We start from the raw sequence: 12,845 nt of genomic DNA, 5'->3' as shown, positions 1-12,845 counted from the left end.
GCTTGTGAGTGTAAGAAAGGTAAATTTTAGGAATGACACAATAACGTGTCTCTAAGTGTTTCTTCCTACGCTTCGACATTAAAAAGGTTTTACGTCTCTAAAACAGATAGGGCATTTGCTAAGTTAATCCCTCTTGAATTATCTCGGCGTAATTTAATCCCCGATTTCAAACGACAAAATTTAAACCAAGGCAAACTTGATATATGAAGGCGTGTGTGATTTCTTCTTTTGAGATCTGAAGCCGTTCTAGGAAAGTTGTTATTATTTCCACAAGAAAATAAGAAAGGCGAGCGTGGTAAGCTTTCAAGATGGAATCTACAGATCTCACCTACCTTTTTAGATGAGCTGATTTTGATACCGTTCTAGAAAGGCTATTACTCTCTATAGCCGCAAATATGAAGTTAAAGGAGAGAGCGGAAAATTAGGAAGATGAACTCTTCAGATTTAACCAACAACACATCAATTGCGACAGCGGCCACGGCTGTAGTCTGTCGTATTTGGAAAGAAGAATATCACCTGGAAAACTATGTCTCCACCTTAGCAGCCATAATCCTCAACATAGTGACTTGTCCAGTGACCATCTGCATGAATCTTCTGGTGATAGTTGCTGTAAAAACAAAGCCCAGACTTCAGACCATGTACAACTTGCTGTTGTGTGCCCTGGCGGCGACTGATATGGTGGTAGGAGCTGTGGTACAACCGATTTATGCCGTGGGAGAAATATCGCTGTTAACAGGTTCTGTGTCTGAATATTGTACTCAGTACCTTAAAACAGTATTTCTCTTTCTGAGTCCGTCCTCGGCATCACTATCATTGTTGGCATTGCTAAGCTTGGAGCGTTATTTGGCAATGAAATATTCCTTACGATACGCAGATATCATAACCAAGGGTCGGGTAACCACTGCTGTTATCACCTGCTGGGTCATCGCAGTTCTTCCTCCAGTTTTCCTAGATTCATTTTCACGCCCCGTACTGTCTGTCATGACAACTGTTTTTATAACGAGTGTCAGCTTTGCAGCGATTGCGTACTGTCACATTTCTGTCTTCTTGGTCACACGTCGTCACATAATTCGAATCAAATCTGAGCAAGTTTCGCAAGACACAAAGAAGAAATTCCTAGAGGAGAAGAAAGCTGCGATAACTACTTCCATCGTCGTTGGGTTTGTGCTATTTTCCTTCGTACCATTATTGGTATATACACTTTTACGGCCGCTTCTTCTGAAAAGTTATTTTGGCAATCTGTTTATCAGTTTTAAGCCTGTTGTACTATCTTTTGTATTGATTAACTCGCTGTGCAACCCTATTATTTACTGCTGGCGAAGCTCAGTTCTTCGAAAAGCCTTCTTTGAGCTACTTGGAAGAAAGAATTCTGGATAAACGGTTCATGGAAAAAGATTGTGTTAATTAAATTCGTTTGGAGCCGATGTTTAGACCGTTTGAAACCGCAGTATCTCAGTATGGTTGTCAAATGTTCTCATATTTAGAATACATTTTTGTCCTAGCATTTCGTATTTTTCGAAAGTGTTTGACTCGCTGTCTCGACTTTTTTGAACTCGTCACGCTGCAAGGGTATGGTATCTCTTCCTCTGGAAGGAAGAGGGGCACTTCCTTTTATAACTTATCTCCGGTATGTGTGCAGCGAAGAGGTATGGTTTTTGACCCAAGTGTTTTGAAAATAACAACAGTGGATTTCAAAAAGGACTTATAATCGCACACAATTCTCATCGAAAATCAATTTACAGAATAACCAGTAAATTTACGTTCCTTTTGTTGGTTGTTTGTTCATTGCATTCATGGAAAAGTACATCAGTCGAAATTATTGGGTGAGTTTTGGTGTCCCTTTTATTCCAATGCAGAACAGTGAATGCAATGAACATAGCACCTAAGAAGGGGGCCTAAATTGTGTGGGTTAGAAACTCCTGCCTCCGTGAAGAACTGAGTCAATTACTTACTGATAGGTTGCAAAGAGCTTAAGTTAGTAAGAAGGCTGTGAGCCGATGTAAAATTGACGAAAATAGAGTATGAAAGGCAATAGGCCTTTTGCAATAGATTGTCACGTGATCAACTTTCTGTAAACACGAAAATAGTTGGCTTTTGGAAATTTTGTTAGCAGGAACTGAAAAAGCATGCTAAAATTAGGTACCTATGAATTTTCAGGCGTATATTGCAAAAGAAGCGATTGCAACGGCCGCCGAAATCTAGAAGGATTTGTATGGGAAAAACAACTCTTGCCACTCAGTTACGCTTTTTTTTTCGCTGGATAGAGAAGCGCGTAAAGTTATCGTGGAGAATGGTGGGAATCACCCCCTGGGATCGGTAGCACAACTCTACATTTCAAGAAAGAACGGTGGAAGAGACTTTAGATCAGTTAAAGCGGAGTGTAAAAGCACAAAGATCAAAGCGGCTGTAAAGTTATTTGAGAACCCAGATACGACCATGAGCGCCGTGAGGAAGTTTGAAGAGAAGGCAGTACACACCGGGTGTCGCTCAATCATCAAAGATGCTGGAAAGTATACCTCAGAGCTACACTTAACTCTGACTTTACAGTATCCTAACCCAAGGGCTACCGCAGAGGATAGTGACGCCTCAATGCGTTTCCAAAAATTTTACTAGTATTATATTAAAAACAGCTATGTACATAGAGATTACTTTATGCTTGGTGAGTGCGCACGATTTTTATTCACGAGTGAGCGAGATAAATCTTTTAATAATAATACAGCTTTATAGCTTCAATGAGAATGTTCAAACATGTTGAAACCGTAAAAACATACAAAGTACAAACAAGTACAAAGTTTAAGAAAAGAGCTTAAGTTTTTGTAAATATAACTCAACTAACCAAAGTCAGATAATGCTATCCACTGGATAAATCTCTCTTCAATGGACAACGTCATTGATTTCCCTAGTACTTTTCCGCTGGATAGTGATTTATCCAGTGGTTAGCGCTATCCAACGTTTGAACAACCGGAGCCTAAAGAAGAATATAATTAAACCCCTAAGGAAGACTAATGTAGGTATGGCTCAAGCTTAAACTAACCCTTAAAAGGAGACCATACTAAAACAGACATTTTTGTAAATTTCTTGATGCACATCCTTAAGCGATAGCTAAATGGGCAAATATAGTGACTTTCCGTCCCAAACACCCTAAGTGTGACCAACAGTGAGCCATGTTTTTAACCTTCAAGCCGCTGAAAGGACCTTTCTCCTGCTGCGCATGATTGCACATCCAGGATTCACCAGCAGAAGTTTGCGGATCTCGACAAGTTCTCTGATTTATCATGATCTTCTGAGGCTGCTGTAACTACTTTATTTTGTCTAGAATGTCATTAGAAAATGTGAAATCACAACCATTGTTCAAAACTTTTAAATTTCCAGTTTGTGTTTACCATTTTAATGCGTAACAAACTACATTATCGGGCGATATAATTCGAGCAAATGACTGAAGAAAATTAACATAGACTGTTCACAGTCCCCTATTTTTCTGTAGAATCGTCGAGATCGGGCGCTTTGCATAACGGGCAGTCATCTTGGATGCAATGTAAAAGTAAAACCCCGACGCCCGCCCCATCGGTACATAAGAAACCGAGATGGCCGCCCATGGACAATATATCGGTTCTAAGTGAAGAAATTCCATGCTTAAATTATGAAGCATTCAAGAGTCATAATGAGCATATCCTGAGAGAATAAGATCACGAAAGGTGGAAATCTTCTGCAGCGCAGGCCTATCGTTAGTGGCTGATCGTCTCATTGAAACAATACTTTGCTTGAGACACATATGAGCAGACTAAAGAGAAAATAGCTGTTTAAAAACTCTCAGCTCTGTTTAGGAATGCGTAATCAGGAGAGACTTGGATGAAGTTACATAGACCTTGCCAAAATACTGAAACACGAAAGGAGAAGCATCGATCAGAACTGTTGGCAGGAGAGTGCCAACGACAAACCTACATGAAAAAAACTTATCAAAGCTATACCGAAACCTTAGAACAGTCTTGATTGCATCCCCTGCCGACATGTGAAAATGACGATCCTTATTTCTTTCGTTTCCAGATCAAGCTCATTTCCCCCAAAAGGCAACCAGAATGCTCTTTCAAGAAGGTTCTTACAGCTGGAGAATGATATGTTTTTCAAGATTTTTGTAATTGTGGTTAATTTATAAGAAAGGTCTGGACCTGGATATGAGTAGTGTGCTAACTATCATTTAAGGCTGGGGTAAGTGAATGTCATTTAGATGTCTGGTGTTGACTGGCAAGGTACTGATTGGTCACTTTTAGAGGAATCTCTGTTCACGTCCTTGTTTACATTTCTGCTCATGAGCACATGAGTTAACCGCTAAAAAGCTTCCCCATATATACAAATTAAGTTTAAAAGAGTTAAGTGCTGGTTAACCGGTACTTTCTCTTTTCTGTCTCTCTGGGAAAAATAGTTAATGACCCATTCTTCCTTGGTAAAATTTATAAGGAATTTGTGTTAAAATATTCAGAGTATGGGACTTTAGACTAGCTGGGAAACCTAAGTTCGTTCCCACCAGTACTTTCCTCATATTAGGATATATAGCAGCTAACGGTTATATTCCATAAAAATGCGAATCAAAATAAACGTTATGTATGAATGCATGTACCCACATTAGAAGACGCTTTCATCGGTTTTAGCTTGATATTTCGCCCATCATCTCCAGTTGATTCGTTCTAATGATCAAACAAGACAAAGTCAACATTCCTTAAATAGCATGCTAATACTTTTAATGTCTTTGAAGTGACGTTTTATAACCTGTGATGGACACTGTACTTGAATGAAACGTTCCCCGTATTCTTGTGGGCAAGGGCAGCAACCCCAGACTTGGGCTGACAAAATATGGTGATTTGTATGAAACTGTCCATCTAAGCCTCAACGTTCGAGTGGAGGGTGAGATTAGGAAAGGTCTATTAACAAACAAAGGCATTAATAAGTAATGACTAATGCCGATGAAAATATCTGCCTTGAAGGGGTCTCGGTAATCACATCCTTACTACTCTCAAAACTTTGTTTCCGAAATCATTAAGAACAATTTAAGATATATTTATGAACAGCCCACAATGGACTTTGTATTCCCAACCACAGCAAACAGATGACAATGTGTTGACCATATGATCCTAAGGAACTAAATTCTTATCCAAGTGGGGCACATGCGTGACGTAATTCCGTCTAGCAGGTAATTGGCGGGAGGCTTTATATTGTTGGACTTTGATTTTTATTATTGAAACTTTTCGAATTTTCACTTTGGTCGAAATTACGTCATAAGTGAGCCACAATGGTGGGTTCTCACAATCTTCAAAGAAAAATTTCATTACTTGTATGTACATTAAATATTACTAACGATTTATCCTTTCAAACAAAGAATGATCCTCGCAGTTGTAAACGCAATTTATGCAATTACTTAAGAAGCCTGAAAAATTATTGTTGATTCAAATATTTCCCCGTTTTTGATTGGCTCAAATCTCCTGGCTAATTTTTCATAGCCAACCGTGTAACCAAATGTTGTATATATAATCAGTTCTCTGTAGCTTTTATTCTTCACTTCATTAAAGCATATTTCTTCACATGTTCATATTTTAGAATTCTGTACTCTGTTCTACACTTAAAGGATTCATCGACATCAATTCACGTAAAAATTCGATGATCTACACTCAATCTACACACTTGATCAGCTCCACGACTCCGAACGACTACACAGTTCTAAAACTCTTGTGCAAAGCTCAGTTTTCAGATCACGTGACGAGTTTTCCCGCCACAATGACGCAATAATTTCTAACAAACCGCGGCTTACCATATTTGGAAAATATGGAATCGATTTGATGATATATTGCTCCAATACACAATCGCAGCGTTATCTGTAGGCAGCAGCGCGGCAGCCTAGCTGTTTTAGCATAAGTGAAATTAAAAAAAAGGTTATCCGAAGACGAAATAGCCGAATAGCTGACTAAACTTGAACAGAACAAACGCAAGAACAAGCAAAAAGTATCGCTGGATGAACACTCTTGGATACAGGCGAATTTTTTAGAAGAAAGTCTACGAGGAGGGTAGGTGTTGAGAACGTAAGACGGAATTAGGAAATTGAGTAATTTTAACTTTCAGTGGACAATAGCCTTGTACCAGAACAATTTAAAGAATATTGCATTCTTTTTTACATTTTTCAAGGGCTAAAGATGTAATTAGTCATCTGTAATAACACCAAAGAAAATTTCTTAAGGGAGCCCGAGAAAATGAATGTCAAATTTCACAAAATTACTTCTTTCACATGAAATTTTCAGAAATTTACCTGTATTGTCACAATTCTTGTGAAATTTGACATTTATTTTCTCGGGCTCCCATGAGAAATAATCTTTGGTGTTATTACAGATAATAAATTATATCTTTATCCCTTGATCTCGGAGGCTGTTTATTCAGCTTGGCTTTCGGCCTCGGTAGATAACACCCTCCTCGATCTGCACAATTCTCCATGTCATGTTCAGCCTCATTATGGCTCATAGTTTAAAAATTATGTTGGAAGAATCAAAATAACTGCAGATGTAGTTTCGACTAGTTTACCTCCATGTTGATCGATTGGGCCCTTTGATGGATCAAAACACCAAGAACCTTCCCTAAGAGAGAAAAGAAACGCAATAATGTTCCACTTATCTATTGGCGTATTCTTGTAACCACAGGAAGAAAGAAAAGGCTATTATGGAAGAATTCAGAAACAGCTCCTTTTCATTTCAACGCACCATAAGTCAAATTGTTGTTATATTTAGTTCAATCGTTCTTAATGAATCAATTGGTGTTCAATGCTTCCATTTTGTTTAAACGCTGGAATTTCACGTTAGATTCTCAACCAGAACCAGCTTTTTTATCTTTCTCTTTTCTCTTGATCCTTCTCACCGAGTGCCCAGCCGAAGGGACCGTGGTTATGCCCCAAAACTAATCATTTGCAAATTGGAAAATATGATTTTATTATTTATTATTTATTTATTTCAGAGCGTACTGTAAATATTAAGTGTTAATCTCTCTTTTATCTACATAATTAAGTATTAATTAATTCTTTGTAAAATAAGCCTCATTCGGCAATTGCGCGGCTGTTTTGTGGCTGTAATGTATATAATTGTGAAATGTAGATAATTGTAAGTATGTCTGTTATTGCGGTTGTTTAGAACTTTGTAATTATCTTCTTTTTTAAGTAGTTCTTTGTAATTATAGTAATAAATGTCTTGAATAAAAAAAATTTAAAAAAAAAAAAATTGGAAAATATGGTAATCAAACCATGGATGATGTGTACCAGCACACCGTTGCCCGTTATGAAGCCATACGCGAAGCCGGCTACGAGCTCATTGTCCAATGGGAATGTAAATGGCAAAACTTCAAGGAAGAGTGCGAATACATGCGAGCCTTCGGGCAAGGTCTACGCATTTTCCTTCGTCTTGAACCTCGTGATGCCTTTATCGGTGGAAGAACAGAAGCTATTCAACTGTATGCCGATACAGAAGAAGATGAAGAAATACGTTACCTTGATTTCACGTCTCTTTACCCATTTGTCAATAAGAACTGCGGCTATCCTATTGGGCACCCTCGCATCATCACCAAACCTTCATCCCCCGACATTTCCTCTTACTTTGGTTTAGTGAGTTGCACCATCTTGCCACCTGCCGAATTGTATCATCCCGTTCTTCCCTATCGAACTGGAGGTAAATTAACCTTTCCTTTGTGCAGCAGTTGCGTGGAAAGTCAGCTCCCCAAGTCCATACACAATCGTACGTTACTGTCACCATACCGACACAGAACGAGCCTTGAAAGGCACCTGGTGCACCCCCGAATTGGAAGAAGCTTCGATGTAAGGATGCTAACTTCCCAAAGTTCATGAAATATGGCATTTTCCAGACTCTTCGTCCACCCTCTTTACCGACTACATCAATAATTTCCTCAAGGTAAAACAAAAAGCAGATGGCTGGCCTGCTGACGTAAGAGATGATAAAGAAAAACGCCAAAAATATATTTACAACTATCACTCCGATGAAGGAGTCCTCCTGGAGTATGACCATATTGAACGGAATCCTGCCAAATGCGCCTCAGCCAAACTCATGTTAAACAGCTTCTGGGGCAAATTTGGAAAACAGTCCAAACGTCAAGTGGAAACCTTTGGTTCCCCCGCCAAATTTTATCAGCTTCTAAATAATGACGAACTGCTGATCCTTAGTGTGAGAGTGGTCAACCCAGAAATGTTAGGAGTAGTCAATAATCACATACAAGAAGCTGGTGCCATCCAACCCCATATCAACATCTTTTTTACCTGCTTCACGACTCGTCAAGCCCGTCTCATGTCAACAAGGCCTTTCCCTCATGAAGCCTGAACAGGTGCTCTCCATGGACACCGGTAGCACTATTTACAAGCGCTCTGCAGGTCTTCCAGAGCTTCCTACCGTCTCCTACTTAGGCCAATTCAAAGACGAATTGACCGAGAAGGACACCATCGTCGAATTTGCTGCCGCTGGGCCCGAGAATTACGGCTACCGAACGCGTCAAGGCAAAGTCTAATGCAAAGTCCGTGGATTTAGTCTCAATGTCCGTGGCAAAGAGCAATTGAACTTTGATCTTCTCAAACAGAACGTTCTTGATAAAATTCGCCTTCCTCACGATCAGCCACGCTCTATTCCTATCTTCAACCCTCATAAAATTACGCGAGACGCTCATTCCAAACAGCTGCTGACCCTAATTGAAATCAAAAGATACAAAATCGTGGCAGACAAGAGAGTGGTCGATCACGATACCTTCCAGACATACCCTTATGGTTTTGTGTGCGTACCATGGACCGCCGAAGACGGTAACCTTGTGGAAACCCTTCTGGACAGCGATTCAAATAAATCAATTCCTTAACGGGGAATCATATATGACGGTCACTGTATGACAGGGACCTTTCCAAACTCCATGAACTTTATCTTGCTTTTCCATCTCAAATCCAACTCTCTCGGCAAGTCCTCTGAAGTGATGTTGACTTTTGCCACGTCTTGGACATCCTTACTGTGATTGTCTGGCTACCCTAGACGCTTCACCATATTCATATTCGAACATCTTATTTTTTTGCTAACCATCGAGTGTGTACAAAATACAATAAACATGTGTGCAATGAACAATCCTCTGTGTGGACTCAATTTTTGACCGCGCGGGGGACTTAGAAACCCACAGCTTGTAGGGGCGCTCAAACGAAAAATCAGCTCTCACTTAGGGGTTACCAGGGTCCATTCGTGTTTCCTACATGACTTAGAACCCAAACGTCACGTAACCGAAACACTGCTTTCTGATTGGTCGTGCGCTAAGCCGACCCCCTTTACTACTCACACTCACCATCTCCATCGCTTTAAGATACACCAGCCATTTATGCTGCAAAAAAGGAAAAACAAAACTGACCTATTTATGTAAACGGTTTGTGCTTTATGACCACGAAGCTAATACACATTCCCAAATTCACTGTAAGAAATATATTCTTAACACAACTTAGATAACTGTTAAAAAATTCTCATTTAGATACATTTTAGCGCAAAAACATCCTTCTTATAACTGCCCTTGAAGGATAGCCATGTAGTCAAGCCTAAATGAGAATGAAATTGGCCCTAACAGAGTTGTGTCGCGGTTTAAGAAATATTCATTTAGGTATTTATTGTTACTAGGTGTAGAGTTGTATGTCCCCTTAAAATTGGTCGTATCAGATTTAAGAAATCCAATTAAAAGAAACAGAAAATATCAAGAAGTCCCGCATTGTTGCTGGAAGGAGTCGGTGCCTATGTTGGGAAGCGGTGCTTGTTCTTTGTTTTGTCTTATTTACGACCCTTGATATGTGTGCTCTTTGGAATATATTAATAAGATGACTTTTAACTGACACATTAATTAGCTGGCAATAAGCTTGCATGTAAGGAAAAGGTTGATCATAAATCAAAGCAGCTTACTTACCATTCTGAATGGGGATTACATCTATTTTTTGCGCTACATTCCTGCCCAGGCGTACCTACATGCCATTGTACTCCCTGTTACAACATTCAAACATTACTTTTAGCTCAAACGGGGGTTAAAATGCTATGAGACGTTTTTCTATGAAAGTTAAAAAGTACGGGATGTTCATTAATGGACGCGGTGCACTGAAACCTCTTTTAAGCGGAAATCCTCGGGGAATGCTCTAGTGTCAAATTGCAGTTTAGATCGTCTCATTAAAAAAACGACGTTTGGTCTTGGCGTAAGTAAGTTGGTTAAATAATCTTAACCTTAAAACGGGGATTATTTTGTATGCAGGGAGGTAGAAAGTATACTCAGGCTTGTGTTGAGCCTTTTTTCGTTACTGATGACCCACAATGCATTAGGGAAAGTTCTAGATGGGAGACATTCCCGTCTGTGAAATAAAACACAACAGCCGCATTTATGACGTCTCCTTTCACGTGCTACTCTCGCGTGACTTCTCGCGACTCCCCCAAATGGAGAGCTTGCTTGCAGGCTAACTGTTACATGGGGAACTGACTCAGACTTCAGTGTTTCCTGGCCTTTCCCTTCTTATGTTTAAGGCGCTAAAATATATTTGTCCAGTTTGGACCAAACTCTCTGTTACCCCGCTAAGTACGCCAGAACATCTTTATCTTGAAAGTTAACTTATAGACATGTACATGTATGATATCGTAATTCGGTACCGGAATGTTTCTACGAACAGAAGCAATCGTGTTTACTTGGCAAATCGCCAGAAAAGCAATAACAACAGCGCCACGAGCCATCTGAAACACAAACATCAAGAAAACATAATAATTAGAAGAGAGTTTTAGGTGAAAAATTATTCATATCGAACAGCGTTTCAGGAGGATAACACCCTCGGCATGAGTTTCAGGATATATCAGGGTGTATATTCCAGCAGATATTAGGCTAATTTAGCAACAGAACGAGAGCGTCAGATGACGACTGCGTGCAAATCAAACAACTGGCTTGGCCAATAGTACAGCGGCAAATTGGGCGCCGGAAGTCGATTTTAGTCCTTTCCGTGCGCTTTCTCGTCGTCAAATGACGTTCCCGTTCTGTTGCTAAATCAGGAAACACTCGACATTTTGCGACGTCACAACTGGTTTTCCTGTCAAATGACATTTGAGAAATGAGAACAGAAATCCATAATAATGACGTGTCACTACCCAGTTCTGAGTAGTGGCTCTGATTGGGCGTCAATCAGAAGTGGATAGTGACACGTCATCAGTACGGAACTTCTGCGCTCGTTCCTCATAAGTCGTTTCGCGGGCAAACCAGTGGTGACGTCGCGAAATTTGGCTGCTTTCTCAGGCTACTATTTTTCAAATGACAGTTGATATGCGTCGACTGGTATTCTTGCTCTTCTTCTAAGGTTTGCATTCTTGTAATGTGAAATGTGAAATCTCTTCCACCCTACACTGCCATCTAGACCACCGCGCCTATTACTGTCCCTTTTTCTTGCAAATTATCCGTAATATAAGGCTTGCGTCGTTTTTTGAGGATATCAGCAACCTTCTCCCAAATTCCCCACTTTAGAAACCGTAGGGAGAATGGGTACAAGCTCTGGGCGCAGTGATTTCTGGGATCGTTTAGGTTAGAGCGTAAGTTATGATTGGTCGATGGTATTCAAGGCAACATTAACCAATCAAAAGTTACTATTTCTTGTCTCCGCCAAACAATCCCAGAAATCGTTGCACCCGACCTAATCTTGTACAGTGGACTCTCTCTTAAGGGACACCTCCATAAGAGGGACACCTCTGTAAAACGGACACCTAGAGTTGGTTCCTGCCTTTGCTTATTCCCTTTATTTGACTCTTTATAAGAAGGACATCTCTCTAAGACGGACACTTAGTGCCGGTCCCAAAGGTGTCCGTCTTGGAGAGAGTTGACTGTACTCATTCTCATTATAACTTCTGGAATAGGGAATTTGGTCAACGCCGAGATGGTTATATTATTAAGAATTCGTCTGGGGATTAGATATTTTGGATGAATAATAATAATAATCGCAAATGAGGCGAAACTTTATTCAGTAAAATGTGATTTTTTAATTCGGCTTAGTTACATGGTCGACTTTTTATCAGTAAATAACTAAAGACAACTGTATTTAGAAAAATGCAAACGAACTGCCGCGTGCTAATGTCGATTGCACGTACGGCTCTACAATACCATTCCTTTTATCAAAAAACGAGGTAAACAAACAACAAAGGAAATGAACTGAGGAAACTACATCAAAGAAGATACAAAGCCGCTAAAAAAAATCGCCAGTAAAATACAATTTCATGGTTTGTTAAGTCAAAATTCTACCATCCAGTTTCCACGGGTCCTTACAATTTTTTGTTTACCGAGGAACCGCGCAGGTTTTTAAAAAGCAAAGTGTGCAAGTTTTTGAGCTGATCAGAAGTATGTCAAAATTTCTGACCGGTATGGTTCCACGTTTACGAGGACTCGAAAACCTAAACCTTGCAAGTTTTTGCACAGCTTGCGCGGTAAAATCATGGAGCCAAGGTACGCGCCTTAGGAAAGTCGGTGTGTCGTACATGACGAGAACTGAAACTAATATTCACTTCAAACTTAATAGGGACTACTCGTCTACTTCCACTTAATTTTATCCTTATTTTGCTGCCTCGCTTTGTGAAATATGTTTGAATAAATTAATGGTGATGTTCTTGTTGTAGTAGTTCTAGGGAATCAGCCGAGTCAGCTTAACTGAATGGAACCGTCTTTTTCTTTTTCGTAATAAAATATTTCTGTTAAATTGAAATCTGTCTCAGAAAACTAAAACTGAAACTCTAACTATATATAAGAATAACTGAATGCACTGGTACGCACCTTTTTCTCCGGTATCTATAAAG

General features: G+C 39.7%; 1 long non-coding RNA gene across 1 annotated transcript; it reads right to left on the bottom strand.

Moving 5' to 3' along the window:
• Window positions 1-4,619: 4,619 nt before the first annotated feature.
• Window positions 4,620-10,019, bottom strand: LOC140938642 (uncharacterized). Its single transcript, XR_012165548.1, has 3 exons — window positions 9,949-10,019; window positions 6,562-6,614; window positions 4,620-4,682 (listed from the first exon to the last, which is right to left on the bottom strand). It is a non-coding gene; the product is annotated as an uncharacterized lncRNA (long non-coding RNA).
• Between the last annotated feature and the right edge of the window lie 2,826 nt (window positions 10,020-12,845).

Source organism: Porites lutea, chromosome 5 (genome assembly GCF_958299795.1).
Source record: "Porites lutea chromosome 5, jaPorLute2.1, whole genome shotgun sequence".
NCBI classification, from domain to species: domain Eukaryota; kingdom Metazoa; phylum Cnidaria; class Anthozoa; order Scleractinia; family Poritidae; genus Porites; species Porites lutea.
The sequence above is the reverse complement of the archived record's forward strand: the minus strand, read 5'-3'. Positions and strand labels throughout refer to the sequence as shown.